A 20,454-nucleotide genomic window follows, 5' to 3' on the forward strand; every position below is an offset into this window, starting at 1 on the left:
TATACAATTATAATATTATAATCCTGTTTTCTTCCAGCTAATATCCTAACTAATGTTTTTTAGTGCGTGTAAATTAGGTAGATCTCAATAAAATTATAGTATTATATTATTTATGATATAACCTATAGTTCAGGCATTTTAGAATCTAGTCAAGTGTATTCTTCTACTTCTCTTCTTCTTCACCTCCATCTCAAAACTTGGGATCGGCCACTCTTGTCCTAAACCTGCACTTGATACAATCTCTCACATCATCTTTGCATATACCAGCAGTACTCGTATCATTCCCAGACGTAACCAATCACCTTTTTTTCGTTTTTTTTTCTTTCCTCCTACGTTTATTTTCATTAGCATTCTCTAATGTCCTCTCTCTTCACAACATCAACAAATCACCTCAGTCCTCTATTTCCTCTTGTTTAGTCCGCTTTTGAGCCACGCCTATGCTAACTTTTATATATTTCCTTGTTATCCAATCTTCTTTTGTTATCAATCTCTACTTGATCTTACCACATATTCTATGTTTCACATCCTCTTCAAAAAAATAAATACACTGCAGGAGACACTGCATTTTAGTTTCTCATGATTTAAATTTATACTATTTAAAAACATGTGATCAAATCAGATATAAGCGCATTTGTGTCGCATAAATAAATAAGTAACCGGTTAATTTATGTAAAACCTGTCTTAATGCTTTCAACGCTTTATAGTGGCTTGTAGTACACCTTGCAAGTAGAAGTGTACAAATAATGTACTGAAATGGTTTGTAGGTACAATATAATATAAAAATATTGTTCCTTTCACACGCAAAGAAAATAATAACGAGAGCTGTTATTTTAAAAGCATCCATAAAACGATAACATTTTAAATTCAATAAAGCGAACTTATTAAAAACAAAATTTACCAAACCATAAAATGTTTTGGTAGGTATATAAATAAATTATGTCTGTAGCAATCCTAAAAAAATAAACACTAGTATTTGTGTTTCGTATAAAAGTTATTATGTTTTCTTGATAAATAAATATTATTTTAAATAAAAAAAAAAAACGATTTATTGGAAATTATCAATAAGTTTTTTAAAGTTAAATCAAAATGAACTTGTACAAAATACTACAGTTTATACAAATAGTATATTTATAAAAAAACACTTGCGTGGTCGGGTCATAGTCGACATTACGTCTATATCTAAACACTACTCCATACAAACTCGAAACTAATTCGACTATTTTTCACAAAAAGTTATGTATGGCACACCATTTGTCAAATGCGCAACTAAGTTAGGTGACCATATTAATGTATCGTAAATTGCAACACGACCTATGTATATTGATTGGTCGATTTAATTTTGCCGCCATTTATATGTTTATCATTTAATATTGTTTGACACCCAGGCTATTCTATTTGGCTGAATTTATATAAAATGCGCGTGTACGATAAGTAAACATAACCGGTTACCTGGTTACGCGGTAGAGGTAGTAATACAAAGTTCCTTTTTAGACAATTGACTAAAATTATTATTATAACAAATTTACATTTTTACAAATCACTTATTTTATTAATGGGGATTAGGAATATAACTAAAGTGGTTTTATAATTTTAAAAATACAATTTAACAAATGGATTATGCTGTGGTCTATATTATGTATACAACTACTGTGCTAAATTAATAATAATAGAAAATGTTTTTTTTTTTTTTTTAGTAATTATACAACTGAAAAAAAATACCGTATTTTTACATCTCTGATTACATACCTGAACACACTTAACACTCCTTCTTCTGTCAGCAGTTACAAATAAATTTAAGACTATCTTAAAGTAAATATTTTATATAAAAACTATTTGTCCCTCATGGTCAGCTTCTATACATTTTTATTGAGGCTAGGGAGTCATAAATCAGCCATTTTTTATCTGTCTAGACAAGAGTAGCTTAAAAATAAATAAATGGTAATAAGCTATGTAGAGAGGTTTAGAAATGCTACAAGACTAAGCAACGTGCAAAAAAAAATACGACTTACCTGTTTGATATTAATGAGGTCTAGGGAGTAACCATATTAATAAAAATACTGCGAAATTGTTCAATGTTATTCAAATGCTAGAAGTAACTAATAAGGTTATAAAACAAAACAAAGTGGCCCGAGTTTTCCATGTATTTTGACAGTCTCGCCACATCAATTTTCAGCGCGAAATTTCTTTTTCTGAAGATGTTGGCGGGAATTTAAAAAACGGATTAGGGATTGACACCAAACCGTGTGACAGAGGTAAAACATGCTGTCATAACTGATCTGTTTCATCTAGAGTTTCAATTCTTTTAAACCCTTTACTTGAATAGTTGCTAAAAATAATGGTATCCAATTTTTAATAGTGCAGTGAAACAAACCGCTGCTTTTAATTTGTTAAGGCAGAACCTTGGCTTTGTGACAGGGCTAGGCTGTGACAATATTAGCATTACTTTTTTTTTAATTAGGTACCCATGTATTCTGAGTACCTTAAAATGAGTAGGAAATGTTGTTCACGAGTAGACAAACAAAAGAAAAAAATCTATGTTATTCAGCCATTCGATTTTTGTAAATCACTCTATGACTGAATTTTGAAAATGACCCATGTACCCTTGTTAGGCTTAAACTACGCCGAAAAAAGTGAAATAAAGAAAAAAATCCACCCCTTCTAAAAGGAAGGTATTTATTCATAATTATACAATTATGTATTAAACATTTTAATGTTCAGTTTTTAATTTAGAAATTTTATGTTTAAATTATCAATTAATTTTTTTTTAAGAAATAATGTAAGAAAATCCCTCTTATATAAATTATAACATGTCTCGTATGTAACCCTCTTAAACAGTTTTAAGTAAGTTGATTTTGAAAGAGGAAGATTAAATATTTCTATTTTTAATATACCCTCACTAAGTCTGGATAAAATTTCTGATCAATTGATGTACCAATCGATGAAACTAAAGAAAAACTTGATAATCAAAATTTTAAATTTCAAATTTAAGAAAACACGCCAGTTAGCAGCTGGTAGACACGACTTTTGCCTTTCTGTTATACACGGTGACCGTTCTGAAAGGGTTAAAAACGTTAATATTTATGTATTATTATATCTGTGAAGAATGTAGGCCGTTAATAGTAAATAACAAAAGCGAGGTCATCTTCCGACCGACCATTATGCCATTTCCTAGGCTTAACGCGACTTTGGTACCAGCTATTGAAATACTATACACAGTTGCCACTTGCCAGCCGGGCCATTGCAATAACTCTCTTTTGTAGATAAGTACATCAGTTATTACGGCATCCGGTTTGGATAAAATTCCTATGGGAATTAGAGCAATAGTTGCTTAGAATATTGTGGATCTGTTCGTTGTCTACAAGTTTGCGCTCTACCGCAGCTTTTGTACGCCGGTTAAAGAGTAGCGCCAGTTAATTACAGTTTAACAGGCTTATGCTGTCATTGTCTACATATTTTAAAACTTTATATATATGCAATATATTATTGGCATTTCGATTATTATACTGCGCACGACCACGGGATGATAGCTGTTACTTGTTTGAATGTTGGACCGGCAACGGAAAACAACACCACCGTGATTGACGTTAGGTATTTTGACTTGAAGGAGGCAACCCATATATACCAAACTATGGATTATATGGGCTTTTAATAAACCTAATGGCGAATACTTTGTAAATAAATACATCACATTTTTGTACTTGATGGGTACATCAAATATTCATATCAAAAATTAGAGTTAGTCATTTATGGTGATCTTTTTTTTTATAATTCGTATTCTAGTATTTTGTCTTCTGTTCGAACGTAGCCGATATTTGGTTTTGTTATGTAATAATATATATATATATATATATATATATATATACTTTAATATGGATATTTTCAACTCAAGCAGCAATCATACATATTAAACTACCGATTATTGACTTGCATAACAGTTTCCAACCTCAAATATTAAACCGTCGACGAGAAAACTTTTGATTCAACTAACAAAATGATAATAACACAAATATCTAACAAAATCTTTATTTTGAAATCGAAAAACACGTTAATATTTTTCAAAAAAAATAATTTTTAAATATACATCTAATTTATGCAAAGAGTGAGGATGTAGTTGAAATTATTACAACAAAAATAGCGCTAGATAAAATGGGATAACATTTCTTCTGTTCATCACAAACTTGTCTGCCTCACTTTATGACAGAGCCGTATAAACTAATATTTTTGTCGACACCTGTTTACTTTGCATAACCGTATAGAAGTATTTAATTTCAACAATGAAAACTTTGTGTTTCAACAAGCTGAAACACAAAGAGCTCACTTGTCCTTTCTACATGTCCAAGTCTTTGGTTTTTACATAGTTTCTTCAAAAATTTTCCTATAAAAACATGACCTTTTGAACTATGATAATCCGATTATTAATTTGTTCGATTTGCGTATATTTACGATTTTAAAAATAGCATACCTTTTTCACATAGAACCTGACGGGATGTAGAAAACAGCATAATAATATTTTTAATATTTTTTTCCCAGACCCCCTTGAGCTTTTTGGAATCATTTATTAAATATTTTGTAAATAAACAAAAAATGGTATTTGTCGGGATGGTTTGAAAAATAATTTCAACGGGATAAATGAGAATAAACTCGGCTGACAGTTCCCGCTCAACGGGATGTAATAATTTTGTTGTTTCATTCTGCCTGTATCATTATATTCTAACCTAAACACATCACAGGTTCTTATTTCCCGTTTTCTGCGAGACCTCTAATTCAACGTTAAACGCTCACTTTCATACAATATTTGTATAACTTTTCAAACTTCCCTTTTCGCTCTAAATGACAGTTATCTATTTCCTCATTCCACCTCATCTAAACACATCTTTTTCGATTTTTTTATTTTTCCGCATAGTGGTTGATAACAAACATAGATAACTTTTTCTATTCTAATTACCACTTGCTTTCTCGATCCTAGCGTACCGTTTTCTAAACCTCCTTTTAAATTAACTCCTCGGGTCTGAACTTAAACTCAAAGTTCCTAATACTACCCTCAATAGATCTAATTGAATACTCCTAATAGTTCTGCATGTACTCTCGTCCGCCAACATAATAGACACATTACATTACTGTCCTTTGTCGCAATGTCAATAATAATGTTATTAAACCATTTCTGCCGTCTTGTTTGGACCGAAATTAAGTTTTCGTTACTTTACTCCTATTGCTCCGGTTGACGAACAATTCTCCTTCATAGCACACAACTCGTGTAACTGGTAAAATATCCAACGTTCATTGGGGAAATTCAATAATCACCGAGCACTCATACCCTTTTCGGAATCTACATAATATCGTGGAATGGCGTCAAACACACATAAACCATTTGCGAAATTTGACCTTTTTGAACCACCAAAACGTCTGAGTATGTGGGCTACGAAACGATTCGCTTCAATGCGGTAACAGCATATAATTATTACCAGTACTCGACACGGGTAAACGAGTTTGATGGTTCAAACAGAGCAGCGAGTTTCTACATTAACATTTCGACCTTTTGGTATTACACTCTTACGAGTAATTGCGGTATTAACATTTCTCATTCGAATTATTAATAAGAACAATAATGTAAAATATAATATTTATATTAACGTAAAATATTTCAGGGACGTACACGTGGGTAAGGAGGGGGGAGGGTATGAGAATGAACTTTTCCATAGCCAACCAATAACATTATTTGACACGGAATGGAAAAATTAATCTTTGATACTGGTACACCAGAACAGCTGTTATAACTATATTATTTTTTAATATCACTAGCAAACAGTTTTTTTTTTAAGTTTTGTCCTTCTTCTTACTCACTCCTTATATACAAAATAGAGTATAACAATAGAGTATCCTCCTTGTACATTGTACGTCTCCCTGTTCGTAAACATTTCCTTATCCCCAGATCTCTGTATTTTTATTTAAAGCATTCATCAACTTCTTCTCCACTTATTCTCTAAATTCATTAATTTTATAACAAAAGTAGATATTATAGTGACGAGCCTAAAGTGGTTCTCATTAAGCCCCTTTTTTTTGTTTTTCAAATTGAGAAATCCCTCAAATTATTGATTTCTTAAGTTTCCAGGCGCTGCCATCGTTTACTAGACACATACACACAACACACAGGCACATGTTAGGAAATCATTGGTTCTACCAAATAAAAATTATTTAACGGATGTCTTTGGTTATTATGATCGATCGACCGGCCACGACAACAGCTATTGATCACTATGCGAATAATTGAAACTCGCTAACTTTATCGGATTCAAAATTGTAATTTATCAAGTGAACTGTCAACGAGTATTTGGCTTTAAATCTTTACTCGGCCGTTTCCTGTCTGTGTTATACTTAGCAATAATCAATCTAGTTACAACCCTTATCGATTCACCGCTAGACAATGGGTTTTATTTAACTTGAGATTTGTCTAGTCTTATCACACAATCCGTTCATCGGAACACGTTTCTTCCGCGGATAGGTCCGAATACTATAACTTTTGTCGATAAATTCGATATATGTACTTGTAACCTACAGGCGGTATAAATTGGGTAAATAAAATGCCGGTGCAGGAAATGGATACAGATAATTTATGTCGAACGCAAAACTACATCTACATCTACTTTACACGGTAACCGTGGTAATAATATCATCTTCGACCTAAGGCGGTACAAAATTATTGCGTCCTGTTTCACGTCATGTATCTCTTGAAACATGATGTTGATTCATAAAATATATATGTAGCCAACAGTTATGTACGCCCACGTAAAACCAGTGTACTAAGTAAACACTGTATAATAAAATACTGTTTGGGAGTAATAAACGCGCATTACCCGAATAATAGTCGAGGGCCACTTCGGCCAATTCAACGTTTAACACTAGAGTTTTTCAAGTATAACTCCAAAAGCTCATCTTAGTGTTTTGTCCATTTCAACCATGAATGTGTGCTAGAATTATTATTATTCTGACTAAGTACGTTAAAACAATTCTATAATTTATTTGTTATATAGTCGTATTAGTTCTAAATGTCTATGGAATATGGTTTAGATATAGTATTGTAACATATACCACAACAACAAAGTAGGAATTTTGTGAGTTGAAGCCTAAAAAATTAGACTGAAGGTAGATCTACAGTGGGCTATAATATTATAATACATAAGTCTGTTTAAATCTGATCGTTTTCCGGCAACAACTTGTCCATATATAGTTTAATGACGTCAACGGAAATATCGATTAGTATTGGACTAAGTCCCAATTAAATAAGTTATATTGTCATTATTTTTTGCATTTCTATGGCCATTTTTATATTGAGTTCTTGATTGTTTTTTTTCTTCATATTTTAGAAGTTGAACTGATTTCATATTGTGATTTGTTTCCAGCGCATGTGCTGCTATTGATAGGCGATTTCTTGTGTTTTAATATTTCTTATATTATGCTCTTTAAAATGTACCGCTACATTTCTTCTAGTTTGGTCAGCATAACATATTTCACTGTCTTCACTATCAGTTTTGTAAATACCTGATTTTTCTTGTTTGGTTAATTTATTTGTTTTGTTTCCTAATAAGTCTCATAAGCTGTTGCTTTTAACGGGACTAACTTGACATCACATTTTTTGAAAATATGTGACAATTAAATTTGAAATTAAAATTTTTTTTTATATGGTTAAATATTGCTACTACATAATTATTGTATCAACTTCTTTTTTTAAGTCTTGTTTATCCATAGAAATGTTTACTAATCTAAATCCATGCTATGCTGCCATATTTTGTTGCAAATAACGATTTAATTTTATCGGGATATACATTCTAAAGGTGTGAGTTTCTTTCGTAAACATTTCATACTTCGACTGACAGTTCACACTTATAATCAGTAAAGGCAATAAAAAAAGGCAGTTTTCCATCATTTCCCGTTTCTTGTGTAAATTTTACTGAAGAATGTTGTGTGTTAAACACATCTAAAAAAATTAGTTATGTAATATGTAAAAGTCTTCTTCCATTATCGCAAAAATATCATCAACGTTTGGTAAATTGTGGCTATTGTGTTTTTCACAAGATATTGTAGGCCAAATTTGTGTTTTTTTTTGTGTGTAGAACAGAGTCGTCGTACCGAGATTCCGCTTTTTGTATAATATTTTAAACTTTGTTTACTTGGATTTTCAAACTTTTTCAACAGGTAAACGAGAAAATACATAAAACTATTTTTTTAAAACTTTGTGCATTATGGTATTATAATTTATAACGCCGCAAAAAATATGCTTCTAACTAAATTCTGAGTGTTGAGAAAGTATGTTTTAAAGAGCAATAGTAAGAAGCGAAAGTCTTAAATGTATTTTGTATTGTACTCAAGTCACAAGTTATTGCCTTTTATTTAAAAACCCATCTAAAGCCAAGTTCATGGAGTTTGAATTAACTTATTATAATTAAGTTATTGATAAATCAATCGACACAATCTAAGCGCCGTACACTCTGTGTCTAAACAATTAGTACAGTTTCAGTAAACACACATATTTGTACATTCCACGTGATCTAATATAAATGTTTTGGAATTGCGGGTGGCTCGTGATTGCATCTTTTGTCCCGTTAAAATATGTACTCGGTTTGAAATAAATTAACAGCGTTCGCGCGGGTTCCCAACCAGAGTAAGTTGAACAATTTGGCCAAGATAGAAAATTTGAAATTTGTGTATTGTGATTTCCCACGACTTAACTGAGTGTCGAGTAGTATGCGAGTTGTAAATTCTTGTATTATTAAGATAAAAGGTTTCATTGTGGTCTCTTTCGGAGGTAGTATTTGAATTAGTCTGATTAAATTGCTTAAGCAATTTGTAAGTACCTAGTATTTAAATATTTGATTTTATAATAGTTTTTAATTCTACACACCATTTTGAGCTTTCTGTCCAGGCCTATTTATACAACCATTTTTATAATGTTATATTTGGTACCTTGTTTATTTAAATTAAAAACGGCAACATTTTATAACCGTTTTCACATTTTTCATGTTTATTGTTAAAATACTAGTAAATCATGTTTGAATAAAATTTATTAAGTTAATAGAACAATACAAACCTACGAAGACATTTGGAAATGTACTAAATAGCAGTGGCTCATAGTGAAATGTAACGATAATAATATTGCATGTTGTACGTTTTGTCTGATGCATGTATAGACTCTCCGGTGTTCTTGGCTAGATGTAATTAGAAACGAGTATATAAGTAATAATTCTAGTAACTACTAGAATATTGTTTCTATTATTGGTAATATCTAATTTTGAGTCTAGGCTGTTGCAATATACTTATTAGCTGCGCTTACATTTATCGTTGAATAATGATATTAATTATTATGCATATCACTGTGCTGTTGGTATCGTTCACGTGGAATTTCCATTCCAACGAATCCACGTATAACGTACAATGTACATAATATATTGCTTATTGGTTTTACATCGCCAGACGACCGGTCAATCGCGTACAACTTTTGAAATTTAATTACTCTTTGGTATTTTTTTGGTACGTTGAATTTTAATCAATGGCGAACTTGTGGCCATGCAAATAATTGATGGGCAATAACTCTACGATTACGTTTATTGAAATTCAATTGTATCAGTAACGCAAATTAGACCCTCAAATTAGACACGGTCGATTAGAAACAACCGCTGGCGCCGGCGTGGGGTTCAGTGGCTTGGCAAAACAGCGGCATATTTTCCTTGGTGTTTCGAAAACGCATTCATTTTGCTCATCCGGCAATAATCAATAGCAAAACCGTTGAAAAATCGTCACCGAGTCGTCGCCCATAAGAATAATATTAACCATTACCAATTATTTTGTCGGTTTTTCAACGTTTATAATTTGCCATTCGATTTAATTTTAATATTGATTCACTATAGCATATATATATATATATATATATATTTAGCTAATTAATTTACTATTAACTTTTCACTTGCTCAATAACGATAAAAATCTGTATTTGTATTGCTTACATATTATTAATATGTTAACAGTATGACAGTAATAATACTTGATATTGACAAAACGCATAAACGGTAGATGTTACTAGCAGAGATTGAAAACGTTACAAAATTTACTTTACAACTACAACAAATGTTGATTAAAATGATTAACAGTATGATTTTTTGACAACTTAACTTAAAATAATTTCAAAGTTAAGTTATGATGTATAAAAAATATTATTCCTGAAACGAAACGTTTGTATCATTTCAATAAGTATGACTTAACTTTCAAATGTTTTTGACTTTGTTGTTATTATTTTAGAATCAGTTGAACTATTAAAATATTATACTGTTAATAATGTTAATCAACATTTGATATTACTAATAATGTAAATTTAACCTACCACTCGCGAACGTTGTATGATCAAAACATTATATATATATATATTAAAACATTATATATATATATATTATACTATATTTCCGTATAGTCGCGTCTAATCAATTCGTTGTTGAAGAATTAATCGAGTTTTTGATTGTTTATAAAGAAACATGCTATAATTTTAGCCAAACTCAGCTAAAGTGCGAGACATAAATATCACAATGAGAAAAGTGTTCAACTAACATTTGCCGCTTCTGAATTGGTCTAATTATTATTCTCTGTTTATGGGTATAAACATTTCCAAGAGCAATCTTTTAATATGTATTTATATATACTTTACACAAAACAAACTTTGGATAGGTTGATTAATAAATTAAAGTACCTGAGATATATTTAATTACATCAATAAATTATACAGAATTGCTCTTTAAAGTAAGCACTTTGTGGAGTTTAACATAATTATCTTATACATTGGTGCTAGTGAACAAAAGAAAAGTGACTCACATAATAACTTCCATGTTCCAAAGACTATGGTGGCTAATAATTGCATATAAACGGTATAATCGTTAAAGTTAAACACCTTACTAATAATCAAGATGCATATCATTTAACAATAATAAATAATACAAATTATTATTTTTACGTTTACAGATGAATTAACAAATTTATTAAGAGGTTAGCAATCATTTAAAGACATCGTTTTTCAACAAAAGTTGAATAAGGTAAGAAAAGTTTAATTTGTTTTTAGACTTAAAATTACTAAATAATTAAAGCAATTACACAAACTCTCATTGCTTGTTTTATCTTCTCTAGTTATTGCACTCAAAATTTCAGATGATTTTTTTTTTCTTTTTGGGTCAGGTGGTGGGTAATTTTTTTTATTTCAACATTATTTTTATATAAATTATATTTTATTTGTATCGCTGAGTGATGTTTTAAGTAATCCTCAGAGAGCGTTAAATGTTCTTAAATCTCTCAACTGGACTGGAAATGGTAAAAAATATCAATAACTTTTAAATACTTTAAATAATCTAAAAGAAAATATTTGAGTAATCACGCATATATCTTTGGTTATATAGTTGGCATTATTTATCATAATATTATAACAGCATTTTTTAAACATTGATTGCCTGACCACCAGCTGTATTTGTAATGTTAAAAACGTAGGAGGAAAGAAGGAGGAGAAGAAGACTATAAAAAGGTGGTTAGATGCGATTGAGGTATAGGAATGATACCAGGACTGCTGGTGTATGCGAAGATGATGTGGGAAATGGTGTCGAGTTGAGGTTTAGGACAAGGCTGATCGGTCGCAAATAGTTAGGATGACTAACAAGAAGAATTGATATTTTATAAAAACATATATTTTGGTACGTAGATTTTATTGGAACATCGTCAAATCATGTAACAGAAACAATTATAATATATCTGCCATTCAACGCGGAATAATAATATATCTAATTTTTTAAAGGAACTAATTTAAGTTATGTAGTTAGCGTTTTACCGTCTTGCTGCACATTTGTTCGTGCTGAGGTTGTCCAAACACATAGCTGTTGTTTTACATCAACAAGACTGTTGTGTACATAGAAAATAAGGTGTGTTTCAACGGTGATACTCGAGGCTACAGCGCTTAAGAAAAGAACGTTTCCACTGTCGCGGAATAGTTGGATTAACTGGGAGAGAGTTTTACGATGACAGTGGCGAATTTCAAAAACGAAATACGAATACTGAGGGCAAATTGAATTATGCGAGCCCCGGGCTTGTGTGGTCCACCAGATGTTACCCGACATTGATACGTCACCAGCATCCTAAGCTCTGGATCGCTATAGGACACGGCTTCGTTAACGGTTCCTCTGGGCAGCCCTTATCAATTATCCAACGCGCTAACAAGATATTTCGTTTGCCTCCGGTTGTATTGCATTTAAAAACAATAACGCTGGAAGACATTTAGACACTTGCAGTGTAAATATCAGTTGTAACACGAGAAATTGAGCTAAATAGTCTTAAAAAGTATTACGACGGGTCTTGCGAAATAAACTTTAAAGTATGGCAATTTAAAACAGCGTTGTTTAGGTTGACAACCCCCCCCCCCCACCACATACAAAAAAAAACATTTGCTAATAATAATATTAACTGATCGATAACCAGTTTAAAATTAATTGTTTTAAAGTTATTTAAGATTAAAAAGGACGGCATATAGAGTGTTACCATATAGCCGTAGGAAGTTAAAAGATTCACCCGGTGTGCGAATATGGAGAGAAAGGATTTGACTGGCCCAACCCGTTTAGTGTCGTTTTACATCTTTTTTATAGTTACAAACTTATTTTTCTCTTTCTCGACTTATTTATTACGTTCAGCTGATGTTTTTCTTTGGCTTTTGGCTTAGTCAGTAAGTAACAGTCGGACCGGACGCCTTAAGCTTCTTCTTTATAACATTGCACACATTAATTTTGTAAACTATCCGTCGTATAGTTTGTCAAATTTATTTATTCCCAAACGAAACAAGACATTATTTTTTTTAACCTCGATAGTAAATTACTTTTTAAAATATTATCAACAACTTCTTTGATTGTATCGGCTTCCTAAACTAGTCGAATTACTTTGATAATTGCATTTACAACCGTTAAGTTATGAGAGGCAGACCCTTGTTTTTTAAATAATTTTTGGGCTCAATGAAACTTTCAGGCTATTGTCGTTGAAACTTTGAGAATTCAACACTGCCTTGTGGATTTTAGTCAAAATACATTTTTTTTTTTTTAATGCCACAAATTGTCTGTGGCCGGATACTACTACTTGTGGGCTTATCAGCGATCTTTCTATTGCCACATTTCTCTTAAATATTAATAATGTGTTCATCAAATCTCGTCTCCTCTTGGTGACTATTGATTTATTATGTCTAAAAACATTAAATAAACTGTTCTTCCACTGTCATTTATTGCTAGGTGTACCTACTGTATTGTAATGCATGGACTATGGATGTAAAATAAGCACTTTTCAGAGATTATAATAATGTAATAGAAGTCTGTACTTATACAACAGTGTTTATGCATAAAACATAAATATCCGCATGTTTAATAAAAAACAATTTGTAAGTAAATACGCATAAGGCCGTATCATGTGTTCGGTATATAAAATACAATAACATTTCTCATAGTCGCAAACGGCTCTCTCGAGAGATCGCAATTACTACGTTTACCTAACCTATAAGTTACATTACTCAAGAGTAAGTTATTCAATTTTAAATGATAATCCCATAGTGTACCTTGCAATTTAAGAGGATTTACACAAAACCCCAATGGTTTTCCCGGAGAGAAAACATTTTCAAAAGCGTTCAAACATTTTATTGCTTTCGCAATAACATCTAAAACTAGGTGAACTGTGTGCAATGTAAGACTATTGATTAATATAATATAATAATATTATTACAAAATAAAGTATTATATTTTTTTTGGATTAAATTAGCTCAATTGGTTAAATTATGTATATTTTTAATTTAGGCACCAATGTAATTTATCTGGAAAATTAAATTACCGTGAATGATTTGAATTTTAATAATAAATAGTGTAGCAGTAAAAACAGTAGGGAAATTGCCTTAAATACAGACAAATTATATTTATTAACCAATGTATGTATTAAATTAATAGAAATTATACTGGTACCTAATCTAGTCGATAATAGTTGTTCGACATATATTTTGTTTAATATCAATTACACCTTGATTCCATATTTTGTTTTTTTTGTTAATTTTCACACGCTTCATTCATTAGCCATGTTTCAAGTAATTTAACTAAAAAAATTATTTCCTAAGAAAAGTGTATACTATTTATCCAAAAACAATAAAATGAAAATTGTCAAACATTTGATAATTTTAAAACTTACTTAGCCACTAACAGAATAAATCCATATATATCTACACTATTAAAACACATACATACAATTAGGTATCGGGTCGGCCGTTTAAATTTTTTATAAAATACTCTAATAAATAAACTGACTATAGTGCTTTAATTAGGCACCAATTAAAATAATTTCAAAATGAATAATATTTTTTAGAATTATTGCAATTTGTTTTTTAATTATATTAGTCTTTGAAAATTTAAACAACTGTCTTTCAGATAAAAAAATTATTTATTCCTTTAAATCAACTCCTATTATTTGCTAAAATCTAAATGTATTATTAATAAAAAAAAAAATTATATTTTTCAGCTTAGTAGCTAATATCATTTATCTTTTATCTTTGTAATGTTTTATGCCCTTAAATTGTAGATACATTAATTTAAACCAACTTTTGAAATATCACCAACTCGTAATGATAATAAGTGTCTTCAGAACTAATTAACTACTTTAACTTTCTAGAGGGTTTTTTACCTACATAATAACTCACTAATAAACCTTTTTCTGTATTTAATTAAAAAAATATTAATATATTTATTTTAAGTCTTAGTACATTTTAGTCATTTGTACGTTCGTACATATTATAACCTTAATACGAGTAGATACAACATGGTATGAAAAGGAACTCAAATTTGCTTCATAGTTTCATTGAATAAACTATTCAGTTACCATATTATCATTTGTTCTTACTTCATCCAGAGACTATTTGGATATTTTTTACATTGATATATTATTTTGTAATCATGCACTTTCATGTTATATTGTAAATAGTCTACATAAATAATTCACATGTATCCACGGAACTGTAAAAAATAAATCAATTCTCACGGTGTTATTTTTTGAAAATCTGTTATTGTTCTGGGAATTTTGATTTTTGCTAGTAACATAATGCAGGTATTACATATTTGATTCAGTGTTTGTGTGTTTTATATATTATCCTTTTTGAAATTTACAAAGTTAAAGTACTCAGAAATGTCTAATATATTGCTTTCGATAACAGTAATTTCGGTTGTTTGCCCATCAACGAAATGTATTCTGTTTGCTAAAGTAACATAAAAATACATTATTATAATAAAGTATATTATAACAAGTAAAAAAAAACAAGTTAAACTCTATTATGGTAAATTAAAAATTGTATGAAAAAATAACGGTAATACGATTATTATTTACTTATTGTCTCCTTTGAAAAAATGCTCTTGGTTTTTACTTATTAACGTAATAAAATAACTCAGTTAACATTGTTTAGTGACTTACTAACGCACTTATAGCCGATGCTGATGTTCATAATTTATTTATTTTAAAAAATGAAATTTATTTTTATAAAACAAAATTAAAAAACTAATTTAATTTAAAACAGTTTATAGACATTTTTTCTTATAATTAATTTTAAATTCCTCTGGACTGACTTTAAGCTTTACCTTATCTCGTGAAACAGGGCCGATCAGCCAAATCCTTTCTCTAATAAATTTATCATAATATTCTCACTGACTACATAAAACATACCTGAACCATCTCAATATTTTTCTGATATTAGCGCAACTCCTAAACTATAATTCTTATACACAAGTGTTTCAAAATCCATTAAAAATACTTCCATTTTTATTTTTTTACTGCTTTATATGGCGTCCTTTTGTCACATGACATAATAACTGTCGCTAACCTTTCTTATTTTATCCAATCACGCTTTATTCTACCCACCACATCTTTCAACACAAAAATCAAGAAATGTTTGTTAGCAGAATTGTGCTAATATTCTTTTTTTGTGTATTTAAAACAAACATGTAGTCTTAAAAATTTGAATTAAGATGCAAATGTTTGTGTTGATTTCACAAGGATTGACCCTGTAAGGTATTTCGTTTCGAAATCATTTTGCATACATATTTTTGATCCACATTCATAGTGCCCGGTTGGTGCAATATCTTCACATGTTTTCTTAAAGTTTTCTTAACTTAGCGGTTCTCAAACACCGGTTCTCAAGTCGTCCTACGTGCACGAATCGATTGATATTTCTATGGCGAATTCGGTAGGGTTTTTCCACGAACGTTTAACTGTACAGTTTAGTAGTTTCAAAAGTACATGTCCATGTGTTGTATAATATACATATATAGTTTGTCGGCCGTACGACTCGCACAGACACGACCCAAAATTGTACATTGTGTTTATTCGGTGTCAACGGCGGAAGTGCTCGGATGTCGTTTACCGGATGTGCGATTGACGCGGAAACGGCCAGGGGATGATATTAATGAACTGAAAAGGAAAAGCGGCCGTCTTTCTCTCATTTCGTTAAAAACATTCTCTCTTGTAATTATTCCACCGCACTCGCTCGTGTTGTGGCTTTTATTTCTTTTCTGGCAATTTCATCACACCGCCAAGTGTGTGTGTACAGTGTACCTAGTCTTTCGCATGTCATCCACTAGCGCCACGACATTATATTCGGCCCTAAGGGATATTTATTAGACATTATCACGTTGACGTGACGGCGCGTGACTGACACATATTCTTCGGGGCGTCTTTATTACAAAACACCGAAACTTCATAACCGTTACCGTCTTAGCCAGCCTACCGTGCCAGTTAGTCGCTATTATTTTACAATTTAATATACCTTTGTCATTTATCACAAACGCACATATGCTGAGTGCGAAATTCCGGACCGACGGACAATAAAAGCAGGGCCGTCACACGAGCCATTCTATTCCATCGTTATACTAATAGTGTAATATTATATTATATTCCCTCGGACCGACCAAGTTTTTATTTAGAGTTGGGCAAGATACAGAAAATTGAGAGATACGTTCGTAAATTATAATGTTCCTATGAATTTACATCAAGTAGTATCAAATACCTTTTTATGTAATTATATTATACAGTGACAATATGCACTAAATGTTTGGTGAGTCTATATTAGATAGAACCTTGTTGACACTATGGTATTTTATTCTCAAATATGCCTATATAATATATACTTCACTATTCATTGTAAAGCTTATCTAAAGTGTACCTATACAAAGATTGGATATGCGCTTCGGTTAGAGATCCGCAATATTAATAGTCGGTGCGCACGACATCAGAGAAAAAGTGTTCATTAAGACTGACAATACTGATCCAACAGAAGATTAACTTTAAATGTATTCAGTAAAAAAGTTTAAAATTACATACGTACAACATTTGGTAATACATTAATTGTGATGGTGATATTACTAATAAATGGCGAGTAACGTGACTTATCTGACATGTAGACGGGAATGTAGCGAAATTGTCTATCTTAGACACCGTCTCAGTTGGAAAGTAAAACTGTTACTTGAGTTCGAACGACCCTAAGTGTATGTGTGGGCGACAGTATACAGTACCTGTGTGTTTATTGTACGGTAAACGTCGGTAAGTGTGTTACCATAAAGTATCTATTATTTTTTTTATCGATAACACCAAAGTAGTAATTTGTCTTCCTTCATGTTTGCTGTCGGTCCTAAATCGTTTTGGCGATCATAAAAACATTTTTTTCTACGATATAATAAATATTTATTTATACAACATAAATATATTGTACAGCTTGAAGATTATTTTGAAATTTGGTTAGCCTTATCCGGTATTTTCTTACTGGCACCGGATCTATGAAGACATTATCGTTGTGTATCAAGAAAATTTCCGGGCGATATAATATAAGGCGGTGGCAAATATTGACGTTTCATTTTCTACAGAAATGACAAACTATACTCGCTTTATATAATTAATTTGTCGACAGCTCCCGCTGCGTCGCCAAATAAATCGCCTAAAACCCCAAGTTCTGCCGTTTCGATTGACCGAATTTCCTTCATTTCTCGTTTTTTACTCTCTCCCGCTCCCTCCCCCCCCATCTTCTTAAAACTACCCAAGACATTGACTGTTAGCTGCGAAAAAAATTAAAACTATATATTTTACGAAATCTTGTGAACTCGTGGCAAAAAATTATAATAAAAACAAAGAATGTTTTTAATGAATATAAACAAATGCATTACCGCCTACGGGCAAAACCAAATACGTATAAGAAAAGTATCTTGTGCAAGGTCTACTGAACCGAGTTAATTTGAGTAAAATATTATACTGTACAATATATATTTTAATTTTCCCATTCTGGGAACCATATTTAAGAAAAAATATTTGTTTTAGGTAAAATGTAAACTTTGATTATAACCTTATAATTCCCTTTAATTTAAACGCTTCATTTCGAATTCGGAATAGTGTAAGAATCCAGGAATAATGAATCTATAGTTTAATTACTATACTTACAGAAATTATAATCAATGTCTTCGGAAAATAAACATACATGTTTACATTAATTACGGCTACACCTGTATTTACAAATTGGCTGTGTCAACTTTTCGGAAGCTTTTCATCTTCCACAAACAAGTCAGGGTCGTAGTTTATATACGTCGATGTGTGTTCTACCCCCATGATTAATAAATTCCACTATAAAATACATGTTCTAACCGCAAATTGCATTGGTCTTGTGAACCAAACGAGTGGTTTGATCGCGTTTTTACAACAACGCGGCTCTCACACGTAGAGATAACGCATCAGTCGAAGGGTTTTCCCCGGGGTACTTTTTTCTATAGCCCAACCTAGTCAGGACTCAGGTTTATTGAACATGCATAAACGCCTATAACAATTGCTGAGGTTAAACGAAAAAAAACAGAATATGTTTTCGATTTGGGGTTTATTTACAACTCCGGTTTCCTCCTCCCCTTTTGAACATTAAAATACGTCAAGACTTATACAAACAGTTTTCCATCAAATATACTTTGTAAATGGATTGCAATGCAATGTGCTGGCCCGTTCGACGGTACGCAGCTGGTGCGCTTTGAAGAGTATTTTTTTTTCTTCGAGACAAATAGCTTAAGATTATACCTAACGAATTGTCTCGCTCGCTGTGTTTATTTATTTTTTATTACAACTTCGAGCAGGTGGACAATTTTTTTGCGTACAACTGTGCCGTAATAGAAGGATTGGATCTACAAAAGTTATTCAATATTGTATACAATTTGTTTGGTTTATTAAACCGTTAAAATATTATGCTTTCGAAATCTGTGTTATATAATAATAAAAGTTATACAAACTACAAGAAGCGTCCGCTTGTTATTGTTTGCTTGTACAGATAATAAAATATTATATAAGATCATATGGTTTTGTATAATTTCTCAATAAATCCTAAATTTCCAAAAACTGTTTTCAATTCACTTTCATTCCTGGAATTAAAATAAATGTAAAAGTACACATCATTATAATTACTAAATTCACTTGAGGATACTCTCGACAGGCTTATATTAGTTCGATGTACGTACTTCTGTAATTCTCTAGGAATTTCCAATAACTCTATAAGCTTGTCGAGACTGAAGTATAGTTTTAAAATAATTATATTATTAATTATTCAGTTTGATATTTCATCAACAAATCTAGAACGTTTAATACTAATTAAAAAAAAACTATTATAGAATATTATCTGTAATAAGTAAAAAGGGACTAGGGATGGACGAGTAAGCTGTGAGCTGTGACGTATAGACGTAACATGTACCTATACAATTTGGCAAAACAAAATATGCAGTAAAGGGATAGCAAAGTGTACATACAAGTGTGTTAGTATGTTATTTTAAACCAAATTGAATCGTTCAGAAATTATATCCGGATGGTACTTGGGGGGGAATTCTCTCTTAAAACCAGAAAACCCTAAAACCATTAACTTAATTAGTTTATCAAACTACTAACCTTTTACAATGGAAGGTGTTCTTGGGTTATTCTATTTTATGACAAACTATGTACAGTAATATTTATTTGTTGTTATAGTCGTTGAATAATTTACAGAAAAAAAAAACTATATTTCAAGGTAAAGTTTTTAGAGAAAACAACAGTTTACGTGTAGATAGCGATCCGCAATTAAAATCTCCATTAGTGAATTCTTATTGAAGTTGTTTACTTAAATAAAAAATATAGGAAAAACTGTTTACTTGGGATCTCTTGTAAACGATGGGAAGTGCAATGAAAAATTCTGCATCTCTTAAGATCCTCGCTGAAAAGAATAAAATAAACGTCAGCCCGGTGACGGCCGCAAGTATCTACATTCAACAAACGAACGCATTATATTGAATAAAATAAAATAAAAATGTTTTCGAGTGTCTTTTGTGTGCAATTTTTATATTTCTTATTGTGTTTATTTTTTTTTCTATCTCACACTCTGACCTTTCTATT

At 31.1% G+C, this 20,454-nt stretch overlaps 1 protein-coding gene across 4 annotated transcripts in view; it reads left to right on the plus strand.

The window, feature by feature from the left end:
- Nucleotides 1-20,454, plus strand: part of LOC126845695 (leucine-rich repeat-containing protein 4C-like) — a 93,321-nt gene that overhangs the window by 18,096 nt on the left and 54,771 nt on the right. For 3 of the 4 annotated variants that reach the window (XM_050584520.1, XM_050584518.1, XM_050584519.1), the window contains one exon: nt 10,999-11,069. The exons of the other annotated variant lie outside the window; for it this stretch is intronic. The gene's annotated coding sequence lies outside the window, so the exon portion shown is untranslated. The remainder of the gene's footprint in view (nt 1-10,998; nt 11,070-20,454) is intronic. 4 annotated transcript variants of the gene reach the window in all.

The sequence above is a fragment of the Adelges cooleyi genome, unplaced genomic scaffold (assembly GCF_023614345.1).
Source record: "Adelges cooleyi isolate 19-005CV unplaced genomic scaffold, UGA_ACOO_1.1 ACOO_flye_CR_arks_rails_tigmint_CR_PRNA_8, whole genome shotgun sequence".
Lineage (NCBI taxonomy): Eukaryota > Metazoa > Arthropoda > Insecta > Hemiptera > Adelgidae > Adelges > Adelges cooleyi.